We start from the raw sequence: 16,361 nt of genomic DNA, 5'->3' as shown, positions 1-16,361 counted from the left end.
ACATAGATCAATGGTACAGAATAGAGAGCCTAGAAATAGACCCACATAAATATAGTCAACTAATCTTTGGCAAAAGAGCCAATGATGGAGAAAAAATAGGCTTTTCAACAAATAGTGCTCAAACAACTGGACATACACATGAAAAACAAAAATGAATCTAGGTATAGAACTTACACTTTTCACAAAAATTAACTCAAAATAAATCATATATATATATAATGCAAATCTGTGAAATTTCTAGAAAACTTAAATGAGCTTGGGTATGGCAATAACTTTGTAGGTACAACACCACAGGCATAATCCATGAAAAAAATAATTGATAAGCTGGACTTCACTAAAATTAAAACTATCTGCTCTGAAGGAGCTGTTCGGGGGCGCCACCAAGAGCTGCCACATCCAAGACCAGGAGCTGCTGCCATCACAGCCATGGTGTCAGTAAGTAGCACTATGGACAGCTCCCATGAGGACATGATTCACGATGCCTAGATGGACTACTATAGCACCTGTCTAGCAACCTGCTCATCAGACAGGTCCGTTATAATCTTCAGTGTGCTCAGTGGAGGGCAGATCCTCATCACCAACCTCAGGGGTCATGAGGGTCCTGTGTAGCAAGCAGCCTGGGCCCACTCCATGTATAGGAACATCCTGGCATCCTGCTCCTATGATCAGAAAGTCATTATCTAGAAAGTGGAGAAGAGCACCTCAGGGAAGATGCACAGGCACATAGGCCACAAATCCTCAATAAACTCTGTTTGCTGGGCCCCCCATGCCTACAGCCTAATCCTGGCCTGTGGGAACTCAGATGGGGTCATCTCCCTGCTGATGTACACTGGAGAAGGCCAGAGGGAAGTGAAGAAGATCAACGATGCTCCCATTATTGGCTGCAATGCCATCAGTTGGGCCCCTCCTACTGTACCTAGAAGCCTCATAGACTAGCCATTGGGGCAGAAACCCAACTACTTCAAGAAGTTCACATCAAGTGTCTGTGACAACCTCATCAAGCTGTGGAAGGAGGAGGAGGACAGCCAGTAGAAGGAGGAACAGAAGCTAGAAGTGCACAGTGACTGGGTTTGAGATGTGGCCTGGGCCCTCTCCATTGGCCTTCCCGCCAGCACCACTGTCAGCTGCCCAGTGTGAGGACAGACGTGTGTTCATTTGGACATGTGATGACGACTCAGGCAATGCGTGGTCACCCAAACTGCTGCACAAGTTCAGTGATATTTATTTTGTCGCATGTGAGCTAGTCCACCACAGCCAACATCCTGGCTGTCTCAGGTGGAGACAATAAGGTGACCCTTTGGAAGGAGTCCATCCACGGGCAGTGGGTGTGCATCGGTGATGTCAACAAGGGCCGGGGTCCCGTCTGCTTCTGTCACAGAGGGCCAACAGAACAAACGGTAACAAGACAGGTGAGGCCCAGCTCCCCACCTGCTGGCTCCAGGACTGCTTCTTCCTGGACGAGCTGACCAAACAGCTGGGAGGAACAGCTCCAAGATTACCTTCCCAGGAGTAGTTACAAATGCAACCAGATTGATTATCTGCATAACATGATTTGATACGGTTTGTAATCATGCTGAAAGCATTCATATTAGGAGGGAAAAGCTATAAATGATCTTCAGATCTATTGTTTTAAAATATTTTTGGCCATTTTTATGTACCTTTTGGGTTCAGGCATTATTTGGGGGTTTTGTTTCTAAAATAGTTAAACTCATATTGCTTCTCTGGAAAAGACAATGTTGAGAGAATGAGAAGACACATCACAAACTAGGAGAAAATATTTGCAAAAGATTCATCTGATAAAAGACTGTTATCCAAAATATATAAAGGAACTCCTAAAACTCAAAAATAAGGAAACAAATAGCCCAACTAAAAAATGGGCCAAACATCTTACCAGCATCAAAGAAGATAAACATATGGCAAATAAGCACATGGTAAGATGCTCTGCATATGTCATCAAGGAAATGCAAATTAAAGCAACAATGACATACCACTACACACCTATCAGAATTGCCAAAATCCAGAGTGCTGACAACACCCAATTCTGGCAAGCATGTAGAACAATAGGAACTCTTATTTATTGCTGGTAGAAATGCAAAAAGATACAACCATTTTGGAAGATAGTTTAGCAGTTTCTTATAAAACGCTAAACATAGTCTTACTATATGATCCAGCAATCACACTGCTTGGTATTTACCCAAAGGTGTTGAAACTTATATCTACACAAGAAACCTGCACATGGATGTTTATAGTAGTTTTATTCATAACTGCCAAAACTTGGAGGCAACCAAGATGTCTTTCACTAGGTGAAAGGATAAAGAACTGCGGTATATCCAGGCAATGGAATATTATTTGGCACTAAAATCAAATGTGCTATCCAGTCATGAAAAGGCACAGAGGAACCTTAAATGTATATTACTAAGTGAAAGAAGCCAATCTGAAAATTCTACATACTGTATAATTCCAATAATATGGACACTCTGGAAAAAGCAAACTATGGAGGCAGTAAAAAGAAAAGTGGTTGCCAGGGTTGAGTAAGGAGAGATGAATAGGTGAGGCACAGAGCATTTTTAGGGTATGAAACTACTTTGTATGATACTATAATGATGGTTACATTTGTCCAAACCTATGGAATGTGCCCCACCAAGAGTGAATCCTAAGGTAGACTCTGGACTTTGGAGGATTATGATACATCGGTGTAGGTTCATCCGTTTTAACAAAGGTCCCACTCTGCAGGAGATATTGATAAAGGACAAGGCTATGCATGTGTGGGGGCAGAGAAAATCTCTATACTTCCCTTTCAATTTTTCTATGAACCTAAAAGTGCTAAAAAAAAAAAAAGTCTAAATCAGTAAATGGAAAGGAAAATATGCCTTTGGGTTTTTTTGCATACCTGATTTCTATTAACCAGTATACCCACTAAGCATACAAGAGAATATCCAAGCATCTGTACCTTGTGATGGCCTGTCTTAGTCTGCTCAGGCTGCCATAACAATATGTCACAGACTGCATGGTTTAAACAAGAGAAATTTATTTTCTCAGGGTTTTGAAGGCTGGAAAGTTCAAGATCAAGGTCCGACGGGGTTCAGCTTCTGGGGAGAGCTCAATGGCTTATAGATAGTTGCCTTCTTTCTGTGTCCCCATATGGTAAAAACAGAAATCAAGTTCTCTGGTATCTCTTCTTATAAGGACACTAGTCCTCTTAGATCAAGGTCCCACCTTTATGACCTCATTTAAACTTAATTACTTACGTAAAGACCCTATCTCCAAATACAGTCACATAGGGAGTTACAGCTTCAACATATAAATTTGGGAGCGAACACATTTAGTCCATAACATGGCCCAACCCTAAAAAAAGAATGGATCTAAATAATATGCTCTCAAGGAAAGATTTTGGGGGGCAACTGAATATACAGCAGTTAGTGCCCCCAAATCCTCTCTAGGCAAGGCATGCCACTATCCAGATAGTAGCTAAGGTATTCTACAAGTCAATTCATCGCTACTGTCAGTAGGTCATTTTATCACTTAAGTCTCTGTTTCCTTATCTGAAAATAGGAATAATATTTACCTTGAAGGACTAGAGTAAAGATTAAACAAAATTGTGAATGGGACTGCCAACCATAGAATTGCTACATAAACTCAATAAATGTCAGTAGAAATAAAAGAATAACAAACTGTTTCAGATCACCTCAATAGCTTCTAGATTAGCTAAAGTTCATGAAGGTATGCTCCAGAGTTTTAACCCAGCACTGAGGAAAAATCTGACTTTACTCCACAAGCCATGAACATATACTAAATACTCGCTTACTCTCTGCCAGGTTCTGTGCCAGATACAGGGTTTTCTATAGCATATTAGCCTAGGTAATATATATTCTTAGGTGGAAATGATCAGATTTAAGGTGTTTAAATATAATTAAACAAGCACATCAGAGGGCACTGTCAACTGGTAACAGTCTTTGAGGGCCTTGGAGCTATATGTCACTTTTTCTAAGAAGTGAGTCACTCTTTTTCATGGTCATTAAACCCAACAGTGATGACCACACCTCCTGAGCACACCTCAGTACTAGAGCTCATTGGCTTTCAGAGTCCTCTGGCTCCTCAAGGAGGTGGACCTGTGGTAACAGTGATGAGACTCGAAAACCCCCTTTATCACACCAATAACGTCACAAAAAATGGCGGCTTTCCATGGATTGCCTTCCTGGGTAACGGACCCTGAGTTAGGTTCACCACTAATATTACCCCATTTATGTCTCACAAACTCTGTGAGGTTGGTACATTCATTATTCGATGGGGGAAAGAAGTAGCTTCAAAAGTGACCTGGCCACATAAAAATATAAGGGGCTGAGCAAAGTTTCAAGCCACAGTCTGTCTAACTCTAAAGTCCATGCATGAGTCTACCACCGGCTGGTGGATGAGGGGCAAATAAAAATCAAGGAAGACTGACAAGTCAGAATTCTGAATTGCTAGCAAAGGCATCTTTCATTTAACTTTCAGTAAAGGCTGAGAGCTGAGATGTAACATACAATCCAACTTGGTATCAGAGTTCTGACAGGAATGACAAAAAACAACTATTACAGGCCAAGTGTGAAAGAAAATGAAAATGATTGACTTTTCAGAGCTATTTATTTTCACCCAGAGATAGAACTGATACTAAACTCTTACTTATATCGGGTAAGGGATCATACATATTGTCAAGCTCTGAATCTGATTATTACCATGGCACTGAGCAATGCACTTCAGTGTAAACAGAATAATTCTGAGCTTCATTAAAAAAAAAAAAAATTTTTTTTAAAAACTACCTGTGGAGGAGAAATGTAACTCTCCTTTGGTCTCTTTTTTTCCTGATTGGTGAACATTTTTGCATTTTTCAAAGACATTGAAGTAAATTCTACAAGGCTTAACTTGTCCACATGACTTTTGTTATATCTTTTAGTGCTGCAGGACAAAGCATATCTCCTTTGCTGTGGTTTGGGTCAAGCTTGAAACACTGGACTTAAAAAGAAGGCAGAATTGTGCTGTATACTGAAAATAGTCCATATTTTTCCCTCGGGAATATAAAAGTTTTAGAGGTGAAAAATAATTGAGAGAAAGGGGTAAAGGAAAAATACTTTTATTTTTTTGAATCATATGTAAACATCTATAAGCAAATTCTCTCCTGAAACATCAGTAATAAAGTAAATTAGTAGGCTAGCAGCCCGATCTTCCCCCCTTATACAGAGTCTATTAACTGCTCCTTCTTTTCCATTAAGCTTCCCCAAGGTGGTACACCATGAAGAAAATTGTTTGGAAAAGCAGATAGCTTTATAAGTACTCTTCACATGTCCTTCTGCCGCCAAAATTTAAAATAGATCTCTTTACCTACCCTGGCCCCAGCCGAAGTAATGAATAGCACCCTTTCTCCTGGTGGCTTTCACAGACTTCTACAGCTTTTTTACCCAAGAAGTCATAATGCATCTGCTTGAAAGAAATATATTCAGCTATCTCCAAGGAACACCTTCCAGAAAAGGCCCCTAAAATTGATTGTTTAAGACAAAATTTATTGAATGTTTTAAGACATGTTCTCCCAGACATATCCTACACCAATTTACTTGTATTACTGATATTTTAGGATAGGACCTGTTTTTAGACGTTTACATATGATCAAAAAAGCTTTTACATTCCCAAGAGGAAAACATGGACTATTTTCAGTACATAGCAAAATTCTCTTCATCTTAATATCTTTTAGGTCTCAGGTTAATGCATACATGAAACCAATAGATTTGTTCACGTATTTTAAGAAAGTGTATAGGCTAAAAGAAACAAAACGAAGTGAGGATGTAGGACTAAACGGGACGGAGTGAATTGTATGCATAGGTATAGATGCCATTCACAGGAGTGGATGTAGCCAAACCCATATCCATTCCCTTCTCCCATGACTGCTTCCAGTTGTGTCCATTCTCTACTCAGAATAACACAACAAGTCAGCATATGTCATTGACACAAGTGTGTGCCAGGGCATATTCCTAACGCCAGCTAGAAAAGGGGATCTGGACGTAACTCTCTTTGTTCAGCAGAATTAGAGACCTGAGTCCCTCTACCTACCACTTTTCATCTATTTTTTTGAAACTTCAGGGGTTTTTTTTGGTTTGGGTTTTGTTTTTTTAAGATTTTTGTCAGAGAGAGAGCACAGGCAGGGGCACTGGCAGGCAGAGGGAGAAGCAGGCTCCCTGCTGAGCAGGGAGACCCAGGCAGGGCTCGATCCCAGGACCCTGGGACCATGACGCGAGCAGAAGGCAGACGCTTAAGGACTGAGCCACCCAGGCATCCTGAAACTTCAGTTTTGTGAGCAACTAAATCTTGGCTTAGATTAATGTTTCTGCAATCTTTAACATACCTGGTTCCCAGTTTAAGGGCAACCTGATTGGATTGCATGCCATAAACCTAATTCTTAAAGACTTAAACTTTCTTTAATTAGACTTTCGAAAGCTAAGGAGACCCAGAGATAATTACTTTTAAAATCTTTATAACTCTACTCATATCCATGTGCAAATAGATGCTCTGTTATCAAGAAATGACTAAATTAATGCCCAGTAGGTGTCAACCTATCTTTTGAACAGGGAAAGGAAAGCTCCATAGTGATTAGCTTGAGTGACAAACTGTCTAATTTATTTCTGCTGAGTGAAATTTATTCATTTGCCAGGAATAACAGTAACACAAAAATAAAAAGGCGATGCAAGTGCCAGGTGATTTAGCATGGTAATGGAATTACATCAGGCTGCTGTGTGGGGTCTGGGTTTTAGTACAAGGGTAGGAAATCAATTTCTATTATCTAGATGATCGTGCCTTTTCTTTATATGCCTTATACTACCAATTTGAAACACTCTGGTCTTCTTTACTATTTTTCCCTAAGAAAAGCCAATTAGAGGGTCGATGCTTTTACTTTTACATATGTAGTCTGTCAGTCTACAGAAATTGAGTCTTGTCTTCCAGAAACACAGAGATAACATAAAATGCTAAAATTCTCCTGTGTTGTAGAATTACCTTAAATATTTGATTGATAAGGATTCAAACTGTAAGTCAGACTACAAAGATTCTACTATCAGCCAATATTCTAAACAGAAATTGCAAAATATGTGGGGATGGAGATAAAAAAAAACAAAACAGAAGAAGAGGGGCCCAGTTTATAAAAGAACAGTGATTGGCTAAACCCTGTTTTTATGTCCTTCATATTCTAAGACTTTCAGTGCTTTTGTGGGTGGGTTATGACATAGAAATGGGTTCTTCAAGGAAAGCAGCTCTATGAAGCACACATCCCTTTAAAAGGCAATAATGCTTGGTGTATGAGTGGCACCAATTAAAAATAATAATAATTCTCACTTTTTATTCTAACGGACCTCCTACTGACCCATGCTCCCACCTGTCCCCATCCCATAAAAGGACAGTCCATCAAGAGGTCTTATGTACGTATGGGATATTTTATTTCTTGTAATTCTATTTTGTCTTATAAAGATTTATGTAGAAGCACTTGTGAAAATAGAATATAGAATTTGCACAGCTCTAAGTATTAGAGGCTTGGGGATATGATTTTTCTAATTTTGAACTTCAGAAATGTGGCAACAAAATTTTGCTTGCAAGAACAGATAAGGTCTAACAGATCACAGATCAAGTCACGTGAGAAAAAAGCATTAGATGATTACTATGCCTGTGTTCCTTATCCTGGAGAAATAAATCTGAGATTTGGTTCCTCTTGGCGTCATGAAACTCAACTGCAGAAATCCATCTTTTTCTTTTTACCCTTTTATGGTTTATAGAAAAAATGCCCTCATCGGCAAGAAATTTCTAGTGCCAGGGTTCTGGAACTCACAACCCCTGCTGTGCTCACATTTCAGCATGTCACTTTGTCAGGCTTCACCTGGAAGGCAGTTTCTAGAGATAGCAATACATGTGTATTTTCCAGCTAACCCAGGGATCACCTCCAGCTGTGGCTGACAGCAAAAATGAGAAAAGTACCTTCTTGCATTTTACTATCATGGTGATGAAAAATGTTACTTTTAAAGCAAGAAACTAAATTGGAAAATTTACTGAGGTCCTAAAGAGTGAAATAAAGGTCATAGAAATAGATGCCATGTTGCAGTCAAGTAAAGTGGGTTGTAGTACCCGGAATAGGACAAAACTAAAGTAATATTGTAAATTAGTCCAATTAACCCTACGCTCTGGGTAAGCAATTCTGTAAGGATGAAGCTGAGAATATCTTTCTCAAAATCCATTTGCCTCATAGTAAGATTGTTCAAGTTTAATAGAAAATCCAAAGAATTGGTCTGATTTAGGGAAAACTCAGAGGAAGTCAAGAACGTTGACAGAGGGGCGCCTGGCTGGCTCAGTCAGTTAAGTGTCTGCCTTCTGCTCAGGTCATGATCCCAGGGACCTGGGATCGAGTACTGCATCCGGCTCCCTGCTCAGCGGGGAGCCTGCTTCTCCCTCTGCTCCTCTTCCCCACTCATGTTCTCTCTCTCTCTCTCTCAAATAAATAAATAAATAAAATCTTTAAAAAAGATGTTGACAGAAAAATCATTCGACCAGTAAGTCTGGTGTTAAAATTTAAGAATGTGCCCTGAGATTTTGCTACAATTAGAGTCTATCCAACTGTCTGGAAACAAACAAATAAATAAATAGGAATTTGTTAAGTTCTGGAACACCCATAAAATGAAATACTCTGCAACTGTTAAAGATTATCTCAGAGAAATATATTTATTATAAAAGAAAAATTCAAGATGAAAGTAGAAAATGTCACATAGGTGTTTTATGGGTCATTTTGGATATGTCCACTTTGATTTGGGGGATGTTTCACAGCCCTAAACCAAGTGCTGTTAATTTCATTTTTGAAAAAGAAAGAAAAAAAAATCAATCTTTATGCTACAGAAGCTTTTCCTCATCCCCAGCACTAGCCACCTCTTAGTCTCCAGAGTAGGTGAGGTGTCAACAGAGGTGAGCCTAGGAGCTAAGTGACAGAATCTGCCAAGGTAAAGATAGGATAACAAAGACAGGAGGTTTAAAATGCCCAGAGCATCAAAATGGATGTGTGTGTAAAAGAGGTAACATTTTGCATGTATTTGATCATATTTGCAAAGGTGACTTTGTAAATATCAAGGGTGGGTGAGATGGTGGGGAAGCAGATCTATCAAGCACCGATGAGCAAAGAGGAGAAGGTTTTAGGGAAGTAGTACCAAGTAGTACTTGGTAGTAGTACAGTTGAAAATACTCTCCTCTATGAACTAACAGTTCAAATTTTAGATAGCTATGCTTAACAAATAAAACCAAAACACTCAGGTAGATACCTATGTTTAAAAAAAATAAAAGCACCCAGGATTTTATAAACAAAAAAACTTCATTTCAGTCTTTTTTTATTTCAAAAACTTGGGGAGCACCTGGGTGGCTCAGTTGTTAAGTGTTTGCCTTCTGCTCGGGTCATGATCCCAGGGTCCTGGGATCGAGCCCCACATCGGGCTCCCTGCTCAGCGGGAAGTCTGCTTCTCCCTCTCCCGCTCCCCCTGCTTGTGCTCTCTCTCTCGCTCTCATTCTGTCAAATAAATAAAATCTTTAAAAAAAAAACTTGGAAATGTTTAACAAGAAATAAATAAAATGTGGTACATTTTTATAATAGAATTTTATGTGCAATTAAGAGAAGTAAAATAGATTTATGTTATAGATGTATCACGTGGAAAATGTATCACTGAGTGGACAACACCAACAATGAAAAGATACATATATATATGTTATATATATTATAATATATAATACTAGATATTACATATATAGGATTGGATTAGGAAAAAAAAAAGTTTTTCCCTCCCTCCTGTGTCTTTCTTTCCTGTGTGTCTCCTTTACTCTCTCTCACCACCATACTCACAACAATCTGACACCAGATGTGTGGAAGTTTTTCCCCACACCAAACAATTCTCGGTGACACCAGCTGGGTGTCTTACAATTTAACTCCAGCTAACACTATCTACCTCAAGATAGTGTCAGATGCCTGGGGTTAAGGACCCAGTCCAGGCTTGAGGAGTAGGCCCCCAGGTTATGCATGACTTCTGTCCTATTTGGCTAAAATTTTCAGGTTCCCATGGCCCCCTCCTCAGGTTTGATTAATCTGCAAGAGTGGCTCACAAACTCAGGGAAATACTTACTTGTATTTACCAGTTTATTAAAGGATATGATAAAGGATACAGATGAACAGCCAGATGAAGAGACACATGGGGTAAGGTCTGGGAGGGTCCTGAGTGCAGGAACTTCTGTCTCCGTGAGTTGGGGTGCATCACCCTACCGGTGTGGATGTGTTTGCCAACCTGGAAGCTCTCTGAACCACACACTATTGGGATTTTATGGAGCTTCATCACGTAGGCATCCACATTAACTCCATTTTCAGCTCTGCTCCCTTCTCAAGAGAATGGGAGCAGGGACTGAAAATTCCAGGCTTCTAATCATGGCTTGGTCTTTCTGCTGACCAGCCCTCATCCAGAAGCCCTCCAGGAGTCCACCCAGAGTCACCTCATTAGAACAAAAGACATTTCCATTGCCCAGAAAATTATAAAGTTTTCATGTGCCAAATGGGAGTCAAAGACTATCTATTAGAACAAAAGATGATCCTAGTGCTCTTACCACTTAGGATGTTACAGGGGTTTTAGGAGTTCTGTGCCAGGTACTGGGGGCAAAGTCATATATATATATATATATATATATATATATATATATATATATATACACACATACACATACGTGCGCATGCACACAAACACATATACACATTCTACTATCTCAAAATTACAAACAACAGTTTCACAAAACAACAGAGTTTCAAAGCACAGATTTTACAAAGCAAGGCTTTCTCTGTGTTCCAAACTATATAGAGTAACATCTCCCAATTTGTAAGACCCTCCCCCTTTGAAGGCAGAGTCCTCTTTCCATTTCTACCATCTTCTCCTCCAAGAATTCCAGAGGATATCTGAGATACTAGGCACATCTCAGTCAGCCTAAGTTCCAGAAGGTCTTATCAAATCTAATATTGGTTTCCTCTTGTTAGAGAGCAGTCACATTACTAGAATTTGGCTTTTGTTTTTGTTTAGAATAACACCGATTTATCAGATTCGTCTATTGTTTCTTTTTTTCCTCAAGAGGGGAAAAAGAGTCATGACCATATTTCTTACCTAAGTACTAGTTTAAGATGAAATGAAGAATCAATGCATCAAAGATTTCTTTGCAGGGGTAAGGGTAGGGGAAGTTGTGTAGAAATTGAAGAATGTATAATCACATTTTGACACAAACTTATGAATCCAGAATCAATACGTTTAAATAGAGCCAGACCATTAGTTTCATTTGGAAGCGTGGGCTGAACTACATGACTTGGATGAAATTCAGTGTTATATTTTGGCTCTAAAGCCACCTAATATAAACAACAGTTTCACTAAAGCAACAGAATATCAAACCACATAATTTCACAAAGCCAAGTCTTTTTCTGTGTCCAAAACGTTTTTTGTGTTAGTCTCAACATTTCCTACATTTCTACAGAGAAATTAAAATTAGAAATGACATAAAATTATTCAATATTACTTGCAATCAAGCCCCATTTTGCCAGCACTTGAAAATTGAGTGTGTAGCTATTTAGGAAGATGAGTTCCATTGATGTTGATGTTTTGCTATGATGAGCTTTGCTCAGTGGCCCAACACATTGTTCTTTATCACCAGACTTAATCTATCTACATTCCCTTCCTAGCCAAAACTTCATATATATAATAACTCTTGTTTATTCAACTGTCTGTGGGGTGGCTGACTCATATCATCAATTTGGTAGGCAACTGTCTCTTTTTCTTCCTTCCCTGAGGTCCCTATATGCTTCCCTCAGTAAGATTAGAACAACTTCCTTTCCTGGGAACTGAAAAATAACAGAGTATCAGAATTATTTCTCTAGAAAGGAAATGTTTTACCTTCCCCTCCAAGAGTGAGACTTCCCAATTTGTAGGACCCTCCCTTCAGGGACAGAGTAAGTCCTCCCCATTTCCAGAATTTCAGAAGAATTTGGAGGTGTTGGATAGTGAATCTGACCCACAGTGAGCACTCAGATACACATCAGGGTTCTGGCTAAACTAGTCGCCCAAGATTGCGCTAGTTGAGCATTTTTTTAGAATAGTTCTGATTGGGTTAAATATATTTTGTTATGTTTTAAAGAAAATGAGATGCTATTTTTGGAATCCTACCTGTTTATAACTTGGTCACTAGGGCACTACCTATAATTTTATCATTGATTATAACTAACTACAATTATCAGGAATAGTAAAGCTGGATGATATATAGGAAAAGCACAGGATTAGGAAATTTGGGTTCTCACACCATTCCTACAAGTTATTTGCTGGGTTTCCTTAGTTAATTATCTTAACCTCTCTGTGCCTCCACACCTTCTTTGGCAAATGGGGAATGATGAAAACTATCCCACCTACTACACAGAGTTCTTGTGATGATTAAATGAGATTTAAAAATTTCCAAAATTAGTTGAGAACTATGAAGCACTGTGCATACTCAACAACAAATTACTTCGAATGACCTGAGAGACATAATCTATCAAAAATTTAAGCCAACAAGGAAAAACACACTACCGAGAAGCAGCTGCGTATTTCTAATTTACAATATTATATTTATTATTTAAAAATGTTTTTCTACATGCACTGGATATGTAAAAGGAAAAATTGTTTCTTCATCAGTCATATCTTTCCTTTGGTGAAAACCACTCGGATCCCTTCCGATTCGCCTTTGTGCCCTCTCTCTCCCACACCCTCCAGAGCCAAGCCTCCAAGTCCTCATTCATCTCCTCGCCTCATACGCACTGGTACTCTCCACTGAGTCAGGCCTTTTTTTTTTTTTTTTGCTCCAAGTGGCTGGGGAGAAAAAGAATTAATTGATTTATATATGTAAAACGTTCAGAAGTAACTCTAACTCGAGGTACGTTGCCTTCCGGAGATCACAGGATCCCGTCCCGACTCTGTTGCCTCCATCAAAGGGCTCAGCCTTCCTTTTTTCAGTCACAAGCCCTACACAGGCGAAGGCAGGAAGGTCACCAGCCACTCCGGCCTGACGTCCACCGGTAAGCAACCTGGGTGGAAACAGTACATCTCTCCCAACAGTTTCGAGAGAAGTCCAGTGCTGACTTTCTTTGGCCTGAGTTGGGTCCCCCATCTCTTGCAGAGCTGAGCTCGGACCTGAGAGATGGAACACATTCATTGGCCAGCCTGGATCACATGCCTGCCATACCCACCCACCCACCCCACTTCAAATATGAGCCCCCCTTCCTCCCCGGGCCGCGGTCTGTCCCACCCCAAATTACACAGCCTGAGCGTGTAGAGGAAGTGGCTTTCCCTGTAATAATAATGACAGAATGATCAGAGGAAGAAAGAAAAATAGAGGCTGGTCAAGCAAAACATATGTCCATTATATCATCCTAACCTAGGCTGTCATAATCTACTTTCCCCCTCTAGGTTGAATAAAACTGACCTGAGTTAGTCTTTGTAATATTAATTTTAAGTGAATGTTTAAACTTTTTGGTATTTTTTAATCTAAAAAAATATTCGTTCCTAAATTTTTAAACATTAAAAGAATTAAAAGAAGCTCCAGGTATATATTACCCTAAAAGTTCTCTAACCAGGCTGCTTCCGCTGCTACGAAACAAAACATCCTGGTTGCATCGTTTGCTTGTGCTTACTGTTCTCAGGTTCCCAGTCAATTCCTCCCTCAGGGCTCTATAACCCTAATGCGAGTTCATTTTTTTTTAAATGTGCACAAATCAGAGTTTACATCTGTGACCAAATTTATGCAAAAATCCAGACACTTTCCTTTTAAAATGTACAGACACTACGCAGGTTAAACTGACCCCATCTGTTTTTTCACTGTTTTGCTGCCTCTTTTTGATGCAAGCTTGTTTCTCCTCATATTTATGTCTACTTGCTTCTAAAATACTGTGCATTTGAACAAGTGCATCCAAGTTGTGCTAAAATGAGCTCCTCTTTATTTACTCACTATATGTTGGACATCTTTTATTGCCTATCTTACAACCCTTAGACTTATCCTTCAGCAATTGCTAACCAGCTGCAAACATCTATCATCTGACAATCCCTCACCTCTGCTGGATCCCCTTTCTCTTGCTTTCTTCCCCTGTATTTCTCTACTTCCTCAACATAGGATGACCACAAGAATGTGCTCAGCCGTTCAGGCCTATGTGAAAACCTGGAGGTGTGAGAATTTAATCCCCTTTGGGTCAACCTTGGACCCATGATGGCAAGAGCCAGCAGATAAATACTCCCTGCGTGCATAGGGCAGGCAGTTCTGAGGGGCATTTAACATAGCTCCTTAGAGGGACCTCAGCAGAACTGAACCCCAGTTGTCTACACCAATAAATCAGTTTAGCATTCAAGTAAACCTTCAATTTGCTTTCTTTCTCTCCCTAGTTAACTATTCTGAGTGTCCCCTCTCCAGTTTTCTGGGACTACCCCCCCCTCCGAATAATTTACCTGCCCCCAATCCCAACTCAGTGCTTTAAATTTGGGAACTACAGGAGTATCCAAGCTAAGACATTCTATGTTTACCTGTGATGAAGTTGCTGGTTGTAGACTATTCCTCATGCCAAGAACAATTTGGCTAAAATTCTAAAAGAAAAAGAATTACTTGTTTGAAGGCACTGGAAAGCTTCCAAGGCAGTCAGAACTTGAGGTATCAAGCCCGGTGAGAAAGAAAATGCAGAAAGATAAGACAAGTTCTGAATATCACTTACCCCTCAGGGCTTTGCCAATTCTAGATGTCAGTTGAGAGATTAAGAATCCTTATCCACTGCTAAAGAGCAGAAAATCTAAGTGAGTTTCTGGTAATTTTTCAAGGCTGGGTGGACCAAAATTAGAGTTTAATGCTGTCAAGGCAGCCAGGATCTGAGAATTTAAGCCTAGAGGGAAGAGAGGTGCAAAAAAGTAAGAATGATACTGAGCTGGGTTTTGTTTTTTGTTTTTTGGGTTTTTTTTGGTCAGGGCATTTTGTGAATTAAGCTGATGAGGGCAAGAAGCTAAGAAGCCAAGCATAAATTCATTGAAAATCAGAGCAGATTAAAAAAAAATCTTTTAGTGTTGAGAAGATAAAATCGGAGGTCATGACCCACCAAGGGAAAGGCGCTCTGATGAACACCGCACGTTCTCATTTGAAACCTTTGGAATGCTATACCACTCAAGAAGGAGATTAAATTTTAAAAAGACTGAAATCCAGCTTTTGATCTTCTAGGTTCACTTGATTATGGTGATTTGCCTCCAGTAGAGCTACCAAGCAGAGGATACAGAAAACTCTCTGGAAAGAGATAACACAATCCATATCATCTCCAATTTTTCATTTGTAATATCTGGTATTCAATAAAAATGTACCAGGTATACAAAACAAAACAAAACAACACAAAGCAACAACAACACAACAATAAATAGGAATGAGGGGAAAAAACAGATAACGGGAAAAGGCTCAGAGATGACCCAGATATTGGAATTAGCAATCATGGGCTTAATATAGCTACACTTAAAATGTCTAAGAAAATAGGCAAAGTGGGAAATTTCACCAAAAAAACTGGAATCTTTTAATAAGAGTCATATAGAAATTCTATGTGCAAAATATAGTAACAGAGATTAAGAAATCAATATATAGATTTAACAACAGATTGATTATAGCAGGATAAAGGATTACTCAATTATAATATTGTAAATTTAGACAATGTAGGTGGTGTTTTGTTATTGTAATTAATTGTAAGTTTTATTTTACATTACAGTCAGTAATTATCTTTATTGGTGAGAGCAGGAAAAGTCTAAATGAGTTTACTAAAAAAAAAAAGAGGGTAGCAAAAAAATAATAGTTGGGAAGAAACATTTCTCTCAACAGCGACCATTTATATGGTTCAGATGAGTTGTGAGAACCTTCACTACATATCCGTACTTTCTTTTTTAGATTTATTTTTCTGTATGATGAAAAACCAAGGTAAAATTAGATCATAATAAGGCTAATAATTAGGTTACGATAATTATAAAGCTTATTATAATTAAAGGACTCTTAGTAATGGAGATAAAGAGTATGAGCACTATAAAGACCATAGAGCTGAAACTGCCCAAAGTTAAGAAATGTGCACAGACTGAATCTTGGTTTTGGTGCATAGTATAAATATACAAAGTGAACTAAAGAAAGTCATAACTTGTACACAAAATTAGAAAGAGAATAAGAGTTAAGTTATATAGTATATTAATTTAGGTGCCCATCAGACAAGACTTCAAATGTAAGCAATTTATTTCTACAAAAATAAGTAGAAGAATACATGAGTGGAACTGGTC

General features: G+C 39.0%; 1 pseudogene; it reads left to right on the top strand.

Moving 5' to 3' along the window:
- Window positions 1-423: 423 nt before the first annotated feature.
- Window positions 424-1,401, top strand: LOC123847518 (protein SEC13 homolog; annotated as a pseudogene).
- Window positions 1,402-16,361: the final 14,960 nt, after the last annotated feature.

Source organism: Mirounga angustirostris, unplaced genomic scaffold, assembly GCF_029215605.1.
Source record: "Mirounga angustirostris isolate CCGP_5_RB_7025 unplaced genomic scaffold, mMirAng1.0.hap1 SCAF_2, whole genome shotgun sequence".
Taxonomy (NCBI): Eukaryota; Metazoa; Chordata; class Mammalia; order Carnivora; family Phocidae; genus Mirounga; species Mirounga angustirostris.
This window is presented reverse-complemented; position numbering and strand designations above follow the sequence as displayed.